The following is a 19,968-nucleotide window of genomic DNA, read 5'->3' on the forward strand; positions in this document are numbered from 1 at the left end:
TTCTAGGACCTAAAGGTGATAATGAGTTTAGCAGAAATACTGATGAAATGGGATCTAGAACTTGTAGCGGTTGCCTCCTGTAGATAGGCACGGCCCCCAATTGAGGGATGAGGCCACCAACCCATCTCAAAATTTTAAACCCAGAAATGTTTCTGTCCAAAGGAAACACAGGGACAGAGATTGAAGGAAAGATTATCTAGAGACCTCCTCACCTAGGTCTCCATCCCATCTGCAGATACCAAACCTCAAAACTATTGCTGATGCCAAGAAGTACTTAATGATGAACCTACTATGGCTCTTCCCTGAGAGTTTCTATGAGCACCTGACCAATATAGATACAGATTCTTACATTAAACATCAGACTGAGCCCAGGGACCTCCAATGGTAGAGCTAGGCAAAGGACTGAAGGAGTTGAAGGGGATTGCAACCCCATAGGAAGTTCAGTATCAACTAACCAGACCCAGACCACCCAGAGCTCCCAGAGACTAAATCACTAAACAAAGAGTATACATGGAGGGATCTATGACTCGAGATACAAACATAGCATTTTCTGATATCAATGTGAGGTGAGGTCCTTGGTCCTTTGGAGAAGTGATGCCTCAGCATAAGGGAATGCTAGAAGGGTGAGGTGGGTGTGGGAGAGTTGGGGGAGGAGCACCCTCATAGAGGAAAAGGGGGAAAGTGAGTCTGAGATGGGGGATTTGTGGAAGGGTAACTGGGAAAGGGCATATCATTTGAAATGTAAACAAATAACATCATTAATAATAGTAAAAAAAATAAGTGAGGAGTTGAGGACTAAGAAAAGAATGGGTAGAAGGGGGCTGGCTCAATGTTTAAGAGAACCAGCTGCTCTTCCAGAGGACCTCAGTTCAATTTTGAGCGCTAACATGGCATCTTTTAACTGTTTATAATTCCCCTTCCAGGGGTTCTGACACCATCACACAGATACACATTCAGGTAAAACACCAATGTCCATATGACCATAAATAAATAAATAAATAAATAAATAAATAGTGGGAAGAAAGCAAGTGGGTGTTGTATTTGATAGAGTGGTGGGAGGAGGTTGTTTCAGAGGTGATGAATCAGGCTAATGCTTCAGAGTAGCATTGGATGATAATATTTAACCCAAGAGACGACTCATGTCATTTGCCATGTTGTCTCTTCCCATTGAAAAGACAGCACAGGTATGTCTTACTCATATAAACTCTTATATTTCTTAAAAGAAAGTCATAATCTTCTTACTTAGCTTAATTAAGTTCTGCTATAAAATTTCATTTTTATTGTCACCTATGCTGACAAAATGACAGCAAAACCTGGTATATTCATAAAGAGATTCATGGATTATGAGATCATGGTGACTGGGGGCAGGTCTCCTGGGGACTATTTTTAATGCTTCTCAACAACAACTCCTACGTAAAATTAAGTAAAATATTCTTTGACAGCATGAATAAAGTGAACCCCGAATAAGAAAGAGTAAAAAGCAACAACAGACACAGAAAATACAAATGTAAGCTCATAGGATTAATAAAGTAAAGAGATATCCAGTCAGGACTGTGAGAGATGATATGGTTGGTAAATGGGTATCTGTGAAATGGAGAAATTCTCAGCTCATGCTAAGCAGTCTGTATTTTTCTGTTTATGTTTGTTTTAAATTACATTATTAACAAGGTAAACTTTGGTTCTTATCAAATTCTCAGGTCAGAGCATATAAGATCATTATATGCAGCACTTATAAAGTCAGAATCAGTAGAGATCCCTGTAAGGGCTGAAAGGTTCTAGAATGGGGAACGGGGAACGGTATAAAATAGAGGCTTTTGCAATTAAACCTGAAAAAGAGAAAAAGGTTCATACTCTTTTTAGTTGTAATAACCATGAAAACATGTTCTAGAGAGAGACATAACACAAACCAAAATGAGAAACTGTAGGTTATATCAGAAACACTTCACTTTGAAGTTATACACCACTAGGAAAATGTAAAATGTTACAGGGATTCCACCAGATGAATACTCAGGTACAGTTTATAGCCAACTCAAGTTTTATTCCAGATAGCTGGAACAACACTCAGATATTCAGGACCTAGACGTGTCCTCATGGCTCTCAAAAATAGGCTTTTGATGGCCAAAATATACCTTGGCATCATTAAGGGTGGCTGCAGGTGGAAGTGAGGGAGTAGAGTTGGAGCCATGAAGAAGTAAGCAGTGTAACAGAAGCTAAGTTAGCTAGAGTATCTTGACCTCAGCACCCTAAAAAAAAAGATGGATAGTTTTCCATGGGGTTTTCAATCAGGAGAACAATTTCTTGTTAAACCAGAAATAGCTTCAGCAAGAATACAACATGAAGGAACATCTGTACTGTCTTAGCCTGTCCCAAGTTTCTATAAGAAACAAGGCTTGAAATATTAATAAATTACTAGGCAAAATGTGTCCAGTGGTAGCTTTCAATAAAAGAGTTATAATGAAAGATTTAATGATGATAGTTAGATTCATAATGAAATGTAAGATCAAAAAATTTCATGACCACAAATTATCTCATAGAACATTCTTTTTTACTTAGGAGCTAGGAAAAATCCTTATAAGTTTCATTTTATATAGTGAGTGACCTTACACAAATTGAGGACATTTATGTGACATTTCATATTATCTTTAAATGTTTTGCCTTTAATTCTGAAAACAAATGATACTGAATATATATAGTTTTTATTTGAATATTACTACTATTCCCCAGTGACTTGTGTCCAATTGTAACAAATTAACATACCACCAGTGACTGAGGGAATCAAAACAGAAGGGAACTTAAATATACAGTGTAGTAGAAGAAAAATGCTACTCTCATTAATCCCTTCTTTCTCTGTTTCCTTGATTTGTATCTAGTTAGGAAGACAAGGCAAAGATTCACAGGCAATACATTTTATTGTAAAAAACTGTTTTTTAGTGATGAGTATCATTTCAAAATTGAAGCAATTTTTGTTGATATAATGGATTATGAATCCACATAGGAAATTCATTTTATTTTTTTCTTGAAACCTGATTTCTCTGAATGCACAAGCTTCCTCAAGCCATGCATAAACCTTGGCTATGATTATACATGGCTCTGTCACCAGAAATTAACTTTTCATATACTGTATGAAAAGAGAAGTGGGCATATGGCAACTATCCATTTCATTTTTCCAGTCTACAGAATTTGATTTACTTCGCTCTGTCAGTATTTGCTGTCTAGATGTATCTATTTATCTCGTACTGCTCAGATTATGTGTCACTTTCTGTTTAGCTGTACTCTGAGACAGGGAAATGCTTTTGTCCTCTTTGCTTTCAAGGCACATGCTAAGAATCTGGATGAAGTCATAACATCAGTGAAAAGTTACAAAACAAACGTTAAAAATTGAACAGAAGATGTGCTCATTTTAACGTTGACTAGACTAGTAAAATCAAATGTACCAGTAAAATGCAAAAGAAACAAGAACACCTTGTCCAAATATGGCTATAACCCAATTATTGGGCACCATGATTGGCATAAACACCAGAAACACATGTGAGAGGGAAACCTGATCTGTCTGCAAGTGTGTTTTGACTATACTACCTACTACTGAGAAAGACAAGGTGGCATAGAAGAGACTCTTTGTTTCATGTTTGTGTTCTTTAATCGTTTATGTTTTTTTTATAAGGTACTTCAGAATCTAGAAACTTACCTTAATTATAAATCTTAATTATAAATTTGACAAGGTAAGGATATGGCACACAGGTAAAAAAAAAAAGAACAGCTTATAATATAATCTTCAAGAAAAAAATATAATTTTATCATTCCATGTTTGTCACATTTTTAATTTGTAAAACCTATTTACAAATGTAATTTTTATGTCACTATCTATACATATATATTAAAATTATAAACACACTTCTACTACTTAGTTAGCAAAAGTAATTTAAATGTAAGAAAGAAATCTTGTTGTTCTAGATTCTTTCAAATTTGATGTGACCTGGGCATTTGTGCTATTATTGCTGATTATTATGTTTCTGAGATTTTATCACCTCCTCAGTGCAACTAGTCTGTGTCCACAAATATACATTTCCTTAATTTTGTTTTTTTTTTCTACAAAATTCTTGTATAATCTTCTAAAATAAGACAGGTAAAATTATAAAAGATGCTTAACTCTGAAGTTCAACATTAATTTTTTAAGTCCATAAACATCTTTCTGCTTCCTAAATATCACTCTTACAGAGAACCACTTATATTTCCAGATCCTCAAAGGCTTACTGCTGAATAAGCCCACCCTTTCTAGTTCTTTCTAAATTCTTACTGGCTGGTTCAACTCAGCTGTTCTAGAACAAACTCCTGTCCACAGTGACTGAATCAGACTAGATTCTCTTGGCTTCTGACTGAATTCTTCTACTTAGCTTTATATTAAATTTGACAATGCATTTTAATCTTCTGGTTCTTTCTCATGCTCTGGTTCCTTATGTCTTCACCTGTGTTTAGCTTATTCTCTCTTCAACTTGTCTCTGGTAAAACTGCTCTCTCTCTCTCTCTCTCTCTCTCTCTCTCTCTCTCTCTCTCTCTCTCTCTCTCTCTCTCTCTCTCTGCCACTCATTTAGATATCACTTTCAAACATTGCTAGATAAATATGTCATAGACACATATGCATGTCTTCCCTAGAATAGAAGCAAAAACATTATGTTTCTAGAAACTGTGGTTGAATTAGAAACAACTCTGAAGAATCTAGAGAGATTTCTTGACCGTAAAGAGCTTGGAGTGACCTTGTAGAAGGTCTATCTTCAGTTTCCAGCATCCTTTCATCATCCATTTCACCAGTGAGCATCAAGTGCTTAGTTGTCCTCTCTAGTTTTATGTATATTTGACAGAAGGTAGCATCATCATTAGCAACTCCTAAGCTGGTGGCCCTGGGTTGGATAATATAATAATATTTTATAATATATTATATGTAATCAATTATATTAGTGCTTCATTTCTTATAAACTTTTGACTTTTACTTTTAAAATGTTTTCTTATGTCATAAAACATTTTAAAATCAGCCCTGAAACATGCCACACTAGTCAAAGTGTTATTCTCAAACTGCAACAATCCAAACTGAGGAACTCTGTCTAATGTTGCCTATGAAGAATATCCAGAAAGTCTAATGGATATAGAGGAATTTTAATTAGCAATTTGGCTGCTGTAGCAAGATATTGCATCCAAACACCTTCTAGGTCTGTATGATTAGGGTGGAATACAAACATGCCCTCAGTACACACCTTTAATCTCACTGGCTGCAGACATACCACTAGTACACATGTTTTTAATCTCAAATAATGAAGGTGAAGTTTGTATGTAGAAGGAAGCACCCATGTTTGAAAATGACTTCCACTTAAAGGCCAGATAGAGTGATGAGTCAGAGAAAGATCTGACAGAATGCATCAGAGATGTGATTCACTCAGATTTCTGAGAAAAACTTAGGAAACAGAGGTTATTTAAGCAAACATCACAGGAAAAAGGCAATTTAAGAGATTAATACCTGGACATGTGCTCTGAGGTTTTCAGATATCTTCTAGCGGTGCACTTTATTGGGGTAGACACAATCCTTGAAATTGATCTTTCTGATAATCACAAAAAACTACGAAGACTGAGTAATTGTCCTATCAGTTGATACTCAGTAGGGTACTGCTGCCACCTTATATCAACAATGAGCAAACCTGTAGTCACAGGTAGAACAGGCATATATCTTATTTAGATTTTCAGTATTATAAAACATTCCTCTGAAGCTTTCTGAGATATTAAAAAAAAACAGGATATCATATTTCTTCTGTGTACAAGGTAACAATATCAATGCAGGAAGATAATCATGATAATCAAGATAACACATGACAAACAACTAAAACATTTAAATGTGTGTTTGTGATATTAACTGTCACGTTTTATTATTACCTGAATAAAAAACTTTAGCGCTGTTAATTTTAAATATTTTGTGAGAAATGTTTTTATATTATGCCATCACTTAATATTATATATAAGCATAATATTTAACTATAGCTTTTACTATAATACAATAATGGCTATATTAAAAATTTAGACTCTTATACCCCATGTTGTATTTGTATATTTTTTCCTAAGATTAATATTATTTTTCTTATGTTGTTAGTTTCAATGACATGAGTATTCAATTCACATAAATACAAGTTTGAACTTGTACTCCTATACTCACTAAACAAAAAGTGAAAAAGGTATATTATTTTGCTTTAGGATGAAATGTTCTGTAGATGTCAGTTAAGTCCAATTGGTTCATAACTTCTGTTAGTTTCATTGTATCTCCGTTTAGTTTTTGTTTCAGTGATCTGTCCATTGCTGAGAGTGGGGTGTTGAAATCTCTTACTATTATTTTGTGAGGTGTACTGCATGCTTTAAGCTTCAGTAAAGTTTCTTTTATGTATGTGGGTGCCCTTGCATTTGGGGCATAGATGTTCAGAATTGAGAGTTCATCAGGGTAGATTTTTCCTTTGATGAATATGAAGTGTCCTTCTTTATCTTTTTTGATTACTTTTGGTTGAAAATCGATTTTATTTGATATTAGAATCGCTACTCCAGCTTGTTTCTTGGGACCATTTGCTTGGAAGATTGTTTTCCATCCTTTTACTCTGAGGTAATGTCTGTCTTTTTCACAGAGGTGTGTTTCCTGAATGCAGCAAAATGCTGGGTCCTGATACGTAAGTATCCAGTCTGATAGTCTGTGTCTTTTTATTGGAGAATTGAGTCCATTGATATTAAGAGATATTAAGCAGAAATGAATGTTGTTTCCTCTTATTTTTGTTATTTGCAGTGGAGTTATGTTTGTGTAGCTATCTTCCTTTAGGGTTGTTGTGAGATTACTTCCTTGCTTTATCTAGGTTGTAGTTTCCTTCCTTGTGTTGGAGTTTTCCACCAATTATCCTTTGAAGTGCTGGATTTATGGTAAGATATTGTGTAAGTTTGGATTTGTCATGGAATATTTTGGTTTCTCCATCAATATTGATTAAGAGTTTTGCTGGGTATAGTAGTCTGGGCTGGCATTTTTGTTCTCTTGGGGTCTGTATGATATCAGTCCAGGATCTTCTGGATTTTATAGTCTCTGGTGAGAAGTCTGGTGTAATTCTTATAGGTCTAACCTTTATATGTTACTTTACCTTTTTCCCTTACTGCTTTTAGTATTTTTCTTTGTTTTGCACATTTGATGTTTTGATTATTATGTGTCGGGAGGTATTTCTTTTCTGGTCTAAACTATTTGGAGTTCTGTAAGCTTCTTGTATATTTATGGACATCTCGTTCCGTAGGTTAGGAAAGTTTTCCTCTATAATATTGTTGAAGATATTTACTGATCCTTTAAGTTGGGAGTCTTCCCCCTCATCTATACCTATTATCCTTAGGTTTGGCCTTCTCATTGTGTCTGGGATTTCCTGTATGTTTTGGGTTAGTAGCTTTTTGTATTTTGCATTTTCTTTGACAGTTGTGTCAATGTTTTCCATGGTATCTTCTGCACATGAGATTCTCTCTTCTATCTCTTGTATTCTGTTGGTGATACTTGTGTCTATGACTCCTGATCTTTTTTTCTAGGTTTTCTAACTCCAGGGTAGTCTCCCTTTGTGATTTCTTTATTGTTTCTACTTCCATTTTTAGATCTTGGATGGTTTTGTTTAATTCCTTCACCTGTTTGGTTGTGTTTTCTTGCAATTCATTAAAGGATTTTTGTGTTTCCTCTTTAAGGGCTTCTATCTGTCTACCTGTGTTCTCCTTAAATTCTTTGAGAGTGTTATTTATGTCCTTCTTAAAGTCCTCTATCATCATCATGAGAAGTGATTTTAATTCTGAATCCTGCTTTTCCAGTGTGATGGAGTGTTCAGGGCTTGCTATGATGGGGGAACTGGGTGGTGATGATGCCATGTAACTTTGGATTCTGTTGCTTATGTTCTTGTGCTTGCCTTTCGCCATCTGGTTAACTCTAGTGCTACCTGTACTCGCTGTCTCTACCTGAAGCTTGCCTTTCCAGTTATCTTGCTTGTGTCTAATCTCCTTGGGGTTCAAGTGTCTCTGTGATCTTCTCCAGCTGCTCTGAGTACAGTGGTACCTCTAGGATGACTCAGGATAAGGTGTCTCCAAGGTAGCAGACCAGCTAGGTGTCTGCTGTTCTGGGTGCAGTGTCTCCTCTAGGATGTCTCAGGATAAGGTGCCCACTGTTCTGAGTGCAGTGGCTCCTCTAGGATATCTCAGGATATGTTGTCTGTCACTCTGAGTTCAGTTTTTCCTCTGCTGCTCTGGGTTCAGTGGTACCTCTGCTGCTCTGGATTGAGTAGACCTTCCAGAATGTCTTGGGCGGAACCCGGTGTCCACACAAGAGCAGACTGGGCAGATCTGCTCCAGGCCTCAGATCCAGGAGAGGGGTGGAAGGGGAGTGCTATTCTGCAGGGGCGGGGGGGGGGTGTTTGGGTATCTACTGGAATCTGAGTGTTCTTGGCATCCAGCTATGGGCATAGGGCAGTGTGTGGGTCTTCCTACTATGGCTCTGGGATCCATGGAGCCTTCAGGATGTCTCCGGCGGAATCTGGTGTCCACACAAGAGCATACCAGGCAGAGGTCTGCTCCAGGCCTCAGATCTGGGAGAGGGGCGAAAGGGGACAAAGGAGTAAATTCTAACTTATGGAGTTATGATCCAAGAGTTTAAGAGCTTATTGTTTTTTGAGATATACATTGACCGTGAGAGTGAGTTAATGATTCATTTATTGTATAGTATTTGTTCATACATAATTCTATGTTCAATTTATTTATTATTTAAAGCAATTATTAATTAATTTAATTCAACTAAAATTTAGAAACAAAATTAATCAGAAATATATGAGGGCACTTTGCACAATAGTTTAATTCAAAGAATTGTTGATATCATAATTGAATATGAAAATAATATATAATATATAAAATATATTTTTATTATATATAATAAAATATATATAATATATAATATATAATATATAATATATAATATATAATATATAATATATAATATATAATATATAATATATAATATATAATATATAATATATAATATATAATATATAATATATAATATATAATATATAATATATAATATATAATATATAATATATAATATATAATATATAATAATATATAATATATAATATATAATATATAATATATAATATATAATATATAATATATAATATATAATATATAATATATAATATATAATATATAATATATAATATATAATATATAATATATAATATATAATATATAATATATAATATATAATATATAATATATAATATATAATATATAATATATATAATATATGTTTATATTTTATATATAAAATATAAAAATAAGTGCCTTTAAATTTAGAATTAAGTGTTGCTTACTTAAATGACCTTGCTAAAAGCTATATTTTTAATTTACATCAAAATATGCTTATAATTAAAATTAATAAAATTGATTTATGAATATGTCAAGGTCTCATATAGTGAATGAAGATAAAACTATTAGTTTGTGAATAAACAGCATGATTGTTCTATTTTCTTTCCAAATGTATATTTGAAGGTTGTAAAGTAAAGATTTTTTTAAAGAAATCAATGCTATAGCTACCAAGCACAAATAATCCATGGTTTATTCTTGTTTTCTTAGAACCATATCTATCTATCTACTCTGTTTCTGATAACACATGTCTAAAGGTTTTGACAGCCGTCTGTTTCCAACTTTTATCACCCCAGCAATATCCCACATCTCTTCATCATTGTTTAGTCATAATTTCAATCCAAATAACATCCCTCCTGATTTTATTTGGTGATGTTCCTAACTGATTTTCCCATCTCCAGATAACATTGTATAATGTTATACATTATGAGATACTTACTTAAGTTTGAAATTGGTAATAGATGCTTTCTTCCTTACTTTTCTCTATAATCTAAAATTCTAGGCAATTACATAAATATTTCCATTTAAGTGTAAGGAAATATAAATCTCATATATTGCAGTGCATGTAAAGATAAATCTGGGCTGTGGACAGAATAGTAGTAAAGATATGTTTAGCACAAATATCAATACTTAGTGCAGAAACACATATATTCACTTAAGTGAAAACCCTTAGAATTTTTTAGAAAAGTTTCATAATTGAACAAAAAATATAAGCTGTCCTAACATGGATCCCTAGGTATACAATTTTTTTCTCGTGGAAAGAAACGTGGAAAGGTAACTTTGTCAGTGTGCCTATAGAGAAGTTCTCATCTGAATTAGAGTTGGACCTGTTACAAATATAGGCAATCAACCATAGTCCTCTAGAATTCTGAAAATGACTAAGCACTCAGTTGAATCTAACTAGGGAAACAGAAAAAAGGCAGGGACATTTTCTTGCAGTTTTTTTCCACCTAAACTCCATCTGATTTTACTCTGGATACATTTGGAAAACTTTATACTAAGTCAGTGAAAACATCTTTATTATGTTTCTCACAAACATAGATGTTTCAAGAACAAAACTTGGCAAGTTCCTGGGCTGCTTTGGAATTCTTATGGGACCCTTTTGATGGACAATTTAGTAACATAGAATCCAATCTCAGTGTAGGAAGTTTCCTTTGGTAAAAACAAAAGTTCAAACATGGGCAGTTTTCCCATTTTTTTGGACAATTTCATTCAGACACCTATATATATATATATATATATATATATATATATATATATATATATATATATGTTTTATCAAATTTTTTACTTTATTGTGGTTCCATTCTACTTTTCTATTGTTCTTTAAGTTTAGCTTTCTCTGTGTGTTCCCTCCAATGTCTCATCTCTCCCTATCCCCACTTGATCTTTCTATTTTTTTCCCTTTCTATACATCCATAGCTATCCATTGTATTTTTCTTTCCTAATAAGAGCTATTTGTCTCCTCCAGCCCTATACTATATACACAGCACTGGCTGTGTTGGCTGCAAATTCTGTGATGCCTTTTATTTGTAACATCTGAATAAAATTCCATTGTATAAATGTATGTCATTTTCTTCAGTTGTGAGAAACAAAGATACTTTCAAAGTTCAAACTACTATGCATAGAGCAGAAATGATCATGTATGAACAAGTGTGTTTGTGGTAGGAAGAATCATCTTTTAAATTTATGCTCAAATGTAGCATAGCTAGATCTTGACATTGATTGATTTTCATCTTCCTGAGGAACCACCAGACTGGTGTCCATATTGGTTCTACTAACTTGCATTCTCATTGTCAAAGTATGTGTATTCTGCTTACTCCATACTCTCTCCAGAAAAGATCTTGTTTTGTTTGTCACTTGTTTTGTTGATCTCAGTCACTTTGGTAAGTGTAAACTGAAATCACAAGTATTTTTTGATTTGTTTTTCCCTGATGGTTAAGAATATTGACTATCCCTTGGATAAAGACAAGCCCTACACAACTTACTGAAGATGGAAAGTTCAACCCAGTAACTACATAAAGTCTTCACACCTAACTTTGGTACATAAATGAAATCTGCATGTTCTTATAAGAGAAATATAAACATCAAGCTAGGGAAAAACTTATATCTACAATGGTGTACTACTGCCCTATATGCCAGGGCAATTGTGGCCCAAAGCTTATGGGTATAACCAACTAATAAGTGATTTGATCTAAGGCTCACTCTCAAGATGTAACCTCCCGCTGACACTACTTGTGTGACCAAGAACCCAAGACTAGATATCCCAGGAACCTAGAGTAAATGCTAATAATAAGGAAGTAAAAAAAGAAAAAGAATAGAGTAATAAAATGACTTCTAATAATACTCTGCTATACTCAAACATCAGTGCCTTGTTCAGCATCATTATAGAAGCTACCTCCATCACTGGATAGAAAGAAACAAAGAGACTTATAGCCAACCATATACATACAACATTATACAGAGTGTGAGAGATCTTGGTAATAAAAACAAAATATCTATCAAATCCATCCCTTAAGAACTCAGGGAACCTCATGGAAGATGACTCAGAAAGACTTTAAATGTCAGAAGGAATGGAGGCTAGATTAAAACAAGGCCTTCTAACTACATATGATAAAAGCTCATATGAAGTCAGAGACTGAAGCAGCATGGACAAAACTTGCACAATTTCACATTGGGTTCTCTGTGCATACATTATAGATTCTAGTTCAGTGTTTGTATAGGATTCCTGAGTGTGCAGACAAGTAGGTCTCTCATTCTTGTGCCTTCTCTTGAACTCTTCTTTTTCTGATGGATTCTCTTGTCCAATTCCAATGTGTTAGCTTTTGCTTTGCCATACTATATTTTATTGTATTATATTATTAAAATAAATGAATGAGTTAAAATGTAGCCACTAGGGTAAAGGCTAACAACTGAACTATCACTTATAGTTCCTGGGAGAGAAAAAATCTCTCTCTATATTTTTTTTTCCAATAGACTAACACTGGGTTTATCAAACACTCCATGATAGGCTTCATGTTATTCCCTAGACAAGGAAGTATCTGGCCAATATATAGAGAACTCCATAGTTTTATTGTGTGCTTTTATTTGATTGCAACTTAGTGAGGGTTTTTTTTCTGGATGAAGTTGTTTAATATTATTTATTTACTTATTTATTTACTTATTTATTTACTTATTTATTTATGGTTGTTTCATTGGATTTTGGTTTTTGAGGAAGAATATGTTCAGTGGCTCAGAAGTAGGTGAGAGTCTTGAAGACCTTGGAAGATTGGAAAATTCAATCAACATATATTTAAATTTAAAATTGATTTAAATAATAAGAAACATGAAACAACAAACATAAAAAAAAAAAAAAAAAACTTGAAGCATGGTGCAAAGACCTGCAAAAGTTCATGAAAACCACAAGAAAATGACTTAGAATCTCCCAGATCTCAAACACCACCACCTGGGCACTTGCTGGAGCTAAGGGCCCTTAATCACCTCTTTTTCATATAGGAAAGATATGAAACAAACCCACCTAAGAGATCATCAATAAGGAACTGAAAATTCACTGCTCTATTGCAGGCATGTATATCAGAAACTCACTCTAAGCAACTGAAGTTAGAGGCCTCTATTGAATATTATGTAGTAAGGATATTCAGCAACTCTGATCATTCTCACAGCTAATATTCTATACTGGCAATAATACTGATTGTGCAACAAGGACTCAGAGCTCCACTATTGATTACAGATTATAACTCTTAAACTATACACATCAGTACAATACAATCCCACTTCAATATTGCAAATACTTTGAGCACATAGGGAGGTACCCATGACTCCATCTGTACATGAAGGGGAGGATGGCCTTGTCTGGCATAGGTGGGAGAGGAGATTCTTGGTCCCATGAAGGATGAACACAGAGTGGGGTGGGGAATTCAAAGGTGGGGAGGTGGGAGTGGGGGTAGGTGGGGGCACATCCTCATAGAAGCATGAGGAGAGGGGATGGGATAGGAGGTTCCTGGGTGGTGGGGGGAAGGGAGTTAGGGGATAAAATCTGAAATGTAAATATAATATCCAATAAAAAAGGAAAAAAATCCAAACAATAACATAAACTCAGGTGTCCACATCCCAAAATAGAAATATAAGAAACATGAAAATGTAAAGCAATATAATACCTCCAAAATTATTAATCTCATAGAGATGTACTCTAATGAAAATGAATTACATGAAATGCCAGAAAAGAATTTAAACCAATGTACTCTAATGAGAATGAATTAGATGAAATGCCGGAAAAGAATTTGAACCACTGAGCACCAAGAAATTATACAAAAACAACTAAACAATATGAAGAATGCAATGAAGAAAACCATCAGTAAAGACATGCCAAAACTTAATGTAAACAAAACTAACATATAAGACACTGTAAAAATAACTAGATAAATGGAAGGCTCTAGAACAACTCTCACCAGTATAATGGATCAGGAAGAGAACAGAAATACTATCTGAGCTTGAAGAAACTGTGGAGAAATTAAAACAAGGAGAGAAGAACAATTCTAAAGTAACTTCTAAAAATACAAATTACTCTGCAGGGTAAAAAAATCTGTTTTTTATTATACAAATGTTTTCCAATGTTTTCCATTGCTGTGATTAAATAACTTAACAAAAGCAACAAGGAGGAAAAGGCTTATTTTAATTCACAATTCAAGTTACAGTCTATCAGAGAGGACATCAGGCAGTAGGACCTCGTACCTGGTGGTCACATCACATCCACAATTAGTGCAGTAAGTCACACATTCATATGTTGAGCTCTCTTCCTCTACTGTATGAAGTCTATGTCACCAATCAGGGAATGGTAACACTAAGAGTAGACAGATCTTTGTACCTCATTGAATGTAATTGTTGATTATCCTTCATGGGCCATCACTAAGCAATTCTATTTTCAGTCAAGTTGGAATTACCAACAAACACAATGATATTTCTTTCAACTTGGATAATAGTATTATTCAGGAGGTAAGTTAGGAGAATAATATTTAAGTTTTTTTCCTTTTGTAATTGAATTTTTGAGATAGTGTATTATACAGTTTTAAGATATTCTCCTAATGAGAAATAATTGAATGCTGAAACTTTAAAAAATATGCATTTCTTTTAAGTTGATATTTATAATTTTCCAAATGTGCCTACAATGAAAATACTATAATTGTAGATAGGACTTCGATGTAAAACTATGGCTTCTATCTTTATAGTAGCATTTGCTGCAGAATTTCTTAAATAAATGTTTTAGAAGCCAATGTAAGTCAAAACAAAATCATCCTGATGTACCACATGAAAAAAAATAGATTTCAAACTTTGCCTGAATTGAATCATTTCAGATTGTCTACCATCTGTCATTGCTTTCTCTAGGCTAAAAGCATCCATTAATTTGTACCTGAAGCTTGTGCTACTGCAAATCAAACTGCTTTTCCAAATGGTTCTGAGGTCCATTAGTAGAGAGGGCAACCGTTCCTGTGTTGGATGCCAAAGAATTTAACAAAACCAATAAGCAATCTTGACTAAACAGTACATGTGGATTAAAGAGGGATGCTCATGGGTTACTACTGCCAACTCAATTGCTATGTAGTCGTTTCAAGCTGGATCTAAATCCAGAGAATAAACACATTACAAAAGGAAATATAAGAAAGTATCTATTCACCCTGTTAACTTTTGATAAGTATATTCTCTGAACTTCATTGTATGGTAACTAGGGATTAAAAAGTCACACTTGATTTCATCGACTCATTTCAAAACAACATCTTTAGTGTCTTGATACCTAACTCTCTGTGACACCGGCCAGAAAAAAAAAATTCACATGTGGTTTTTAGTTTCTCTCTTGACAGAATTGTTAACTGGTCTTTTTCTTTGTGTTAGAATTTTGCAAATAATTTACTCAGCTATGTTGATCATTAAACTTCTATAAACATGTTTTGATATTTAGACTCCCATAGCACAGTTTAATTTTGTATATATACAATTTATTGTGAATATTTTAAACTCATTTTTAAAAATTTTTCAGTTCTAAAATGCATGCGTAGCATTATACTGTGTAGTAATATAAAATCAGAACAAAATCTCACACCACCTTGACTGTCTTTCTCTCTTTCTCCTCTCTCTCTCTCTCTCTCTCTCTCTCTCTCTCTCTCTCTCCAGATAACACCAGTATTGAAAATTACATGCCTAGTTTCACATTAAATTTGTGTGGTTTAAAAAATTATTCAAACTCAGATAAAATACTACTTTTAAAGCTTAGTTTTAAGTGTCTAGGAGAAATGTTTTCTTGTGACATATTTTGGCTAAATTAACTACATGCAGCAAATTTTCTTAGCAATTTTAGAAGTAAAATTTATTCAGATGTCTTAGACACTGTAAGCTTAAAAGGACCCACAGCTGCATGCCTACATAGAATTCCTAAGACTTTAGCCCCCATATGTGGTCTTTATCAAAGGGTGGAATAAATTGAAAACTTGACACTTGGGGGATAAAATGAGACATTCATATTTTAAATAAAAGATTTTACTTAACAGCTGGATTTCCCTCCTAAGTAAAATGATTCTCACCCACATTTCTCATGTTTAAATGGAATCCTTTTCAGGAAAAGTCACAAATGGATGAGCATTTTTTTTTATTTGCAAATACTTTTAAAGATACAGTCAACAGTCTAAGCTTCTATCCCCATACATAGTGATAGCTTGTAATATTGAACACTTTTAAAACTACTAAATGGTCATTTGTGTTTTATTTTTGAAAACTCTCATATGCCTGTTTGTTGATTTGGCAGTTTTATTTCCTTCATGTTTCATTTCTGCAATTCTTTATGAATTAAGGATATTTCCCCTTTTTCTGAAGTATGGCCGGAGAGTTTTCCCCTATTCTATATCTGTTTACATTAATGATTATTTTCTTTGCTATAGAAAATTATTTTATTTCCCTTTTATCTTCTTTATTGATCCTTGGTTTGGTTCCCATGTTGTTGGTGTTTTATTCAAAAAATTATTGACTACCCCAATGTCTTATGTGGTACCTCATTAGTGTTCCTCAAGAAATTCAGTGTTTCAGGTTTAAATTAATGACTTTAATCTGTTTTGAATCACGATTTGTAGAAGCTGAAATGTATAAACCTAATTTTATTCTTCGGCATGTAAAAACTCACTGTTTAGAAATGATAATGTTATGTAGTGTTAAATCCATTAAAATTAATACATCTTTAAAATTCTTAACAGTAGAGAAAAGAATTAAGTCAATAAATCATATCTAACTCTGGAAAAATAATCTTAAAACCTTCATGTTAAAATATAATTCTCTTTAGAAAGACAGTAAAACACAAAATTATTATAGTTTCAGAGCACAAATTTTTCAAAAGAAATTGAAAACCTAAGTTGTAGTAGTTGTATTCAAGTTGTCTGTGGTCTATTTTCCAATTAAATCAATTATCACAGATTGTGAGAACTGCCAGCCAGATCTGGACACTTACCACAATTAGAGGAGTCTTTATTTCCTTGGTTCTAAACTTTTATACTTATAACACATATAATCATTACCACCATTTTCTGATTCACTCATTTCTTAGCTACCTTGTAATAAGTAAAACCAAACTGTACAGAGACCATGGCCTCAAATTCCTATTCCAGTAATATTTTTCTTCCCTAAATGGTACAATACTTACTATCTGCAGTGAATGTATTTTTATTAGTAATATTCTATTTTGTGATTTTTCTTTTTTATTTTATTTTATATTTTATTTACATTTCAGATGCCATTCCCTTTCCCCATTTCCCCTCCCTAGAAAACCCCTATCCCATACCCCCTTTTCCTTTTTGCTTTTATACAATTTTTTTAAATGTTAGTCAAAGGCTTTAAAAGTTTGGTAATGCTCAATCAGAAGTATAACCCAATACCCAACCTAGATATATCAACTATCTTTGACTGGTAGAGACACGTGAACATCTGCCTACATGCCCCCCACCCCTCTCTTTCTCTCTCTCATCACCTTGCTTCTGCTCTCCTTTATCTTCTCCTCTCCTAACTCCACCACTTTCTCTCGGTACTCTTTCCCCCTTAGCTCCTCCTACATATCACCCTTTCTGTTAAAATAACACTTTTATCTCAACATACAATTAGAGCATAATTATTCCTATTTGTACCAGTGAGGTACAAGATAGTACTAATACCCAGTCCATCATTTTGTTGACTAACCAGAACCTTTGTTGTCTCTCCTAACTAAAACACTTAGTTTTGAACCTGGTTTTATTCTTGGCTTAGAATGGTCTGAAAACCATCAACTCAGATCCTTTCTCTCAAAGTAAATAGCTAGGATTGGCTATGAGACTATAGGTCTTCAACCCCATCAGAAATCCAGAATGACTGAGTTAACTGAAATTATGGGAAGCACAAAGCATAGCTTCTAAAACTTAGCCAATTTATAGAAACCTCTGAACACCTGGACAGCCCCTATACTAAGGAACATTGGAGCATCAAATCTTCAGCCTTCTGGCACAGAATCACCTGACAGACTTTAGTGATGAAGAGTTATTAAGGGCTGATTACTCTGTCTAGGCAGATATAATCGGTCGACTATTCTGCAAGTGTGTCCTTTTCTGGACAGTGATTTGTATGTAGACAGAAAGAGGCAATTCTTGCCTAGTGGCTGTCTCACCACAACTGGAGTAACTCCAAGGATGCTCAATTTCTTCTTAGATTCCAAGACAGGAAGCTGTCAGGAGCAGACAGGTCTCTAATCAAAATGAACATTAATACAGACATGTTTGTAACACCAATTCTGTGTACTTCTGACGTTTTGAAAACCAACTATCCATGTAAGGTAATCTGGACTGTTGTTTGTTAACTCCACTCAGCTATTTCTAAATAAAACGTAGAGAACACCCTAACAATAAACTCCAAGCCATGAATTTGCTATAGTTCCTTAACTCACAGGCTAACCATCTCAAATCTCTTTAAAAAATTAAAGAATGACTGGGTCTTAGAATTGTATTCCTAAATGTGTTATACAGGTACAATGCCTATGAGAGTATCAATATTCATCTCACTTTAATATCAATAGGAAGCTCGTACCAATAAAAACCTTAAATTTGTAATCAAAGTAAATTTGTGCTATTTAAGAAGTTATAACTTCATATTGATAATAATTGTACAGATTTCTACCAATAGGTTATGGCTATGCAATACATCCTAGCTAATCCTCCCTATTCCCACAAAACCACTACTTTTCCCTAGAAAGACAGCCCAATATTTACCACCTTAGTCCCCAAACCCAGGGAATAGGGGCACTGACTCTTCACTGCATCCAGATGGAATTCCAGGACATCTGAGGTTTGAGCAGGTCTGCTCAGCTTGCTTGATGAGTAGATACACCGAGGCTGTGTATTCTGCAATATACAATTCTCAGAACAAGTTTTAGTATCAAGAAAAAAATTTTTTTCCTAGAGAGCAGACACTTTAAAAAAGATGTTGGTTGTAACAATTTTTCTTTTTCCCCCCTTTTTAAATTGGTTATAATATTTACATTTCAAATTCTATCCCCTCATCCCATTCCCCCCACCACCCAGGAACCCCTTATCTCATCACCCCTCCTTGTGCTTCTATGAGGGTGTGATTTTCTAGTTTCTATGATGCTGTTTCCATTAACATAAACTGCTTCCTAAATTTCTAAATCCTTTCACTTGTGTTATTAAATCTCCTATTTTTCTTTTTTTCTTTCTTTTTTCTCTTTTTTCACCTTTTTTCCTTTTTTTCATCTCCTTTTTAAAAATTTGGTATTATATTTACCTTTCAGATTTTATTCCCTTATACCACTTCTTCCCACCACCCAGAAACCTCCTATCCCATCCCTCCTCCTCATGCTTCTATGAGGCAGGGCCAGCACCTACCCCCCCCCATTATCTCCTCCCCACCCTAAGATTCCCCTCACACTCTGTGTTCATTTTTTATGGGACCAAGAAACTTCTCTCCCACCTATGCTCTACAAGGCCATCCTCCCCTACATATACTCCTGGAGTCACAGGTCCCTCCCTACGTGCTCCCAGGCTGGTGGTTTAGACCCTGGGGGTCTCTGGTTGTTTGGTATAGTTGCTTTCCTCCTGGGGTCACAAACCCTTTCTGCTCCTTCAGTCTTCTCTCTAAGTTCTCCATTGGGAAACCCTTGATCATATCAGTGGTTAACTGTGAGCATCTTCCTCTGAATGTGTTAGTCTTTGGCAGACCTCTAAGGAGACAGCTATATCATGTTCTTGACAGCATGCACTTCCAGCCATCCACATCAGTGTCTAGCTTAGGTGACTGTACATGGGGTGGATACCCAGGTGGAATGGTCTCCTGATGGCCCCTCCTTCGGTTTCTGTTCCATGTTATGTTTCCGTATTTGCTCCCTTGAGTATTTTTGTTACTTATTCTAAGTAGAACTGAGGCATCCCCTCTTGGTCTTCCTTCATCATGTGCTTCATGTGGTCTGCGGGTTGAGTCTTCTCTATTCCAAGCTTTTGGGCTAACATCCAC

This window comes from Arvicanthis niloticus, chromosome 25 (genome assembly GCF_011762505.2).
Source record: "Arvicanthis niloticus isolate mArvNil1 chromosome 25, mArvNil1.pat.X, whole genome shotgun sequence".
Lineage (NCBI taxonomy): Eukaryota > Metazoa > Chordata > Mammalia > Rodentia > Muridae > Arvicanthis > Arvicanthis niloticus.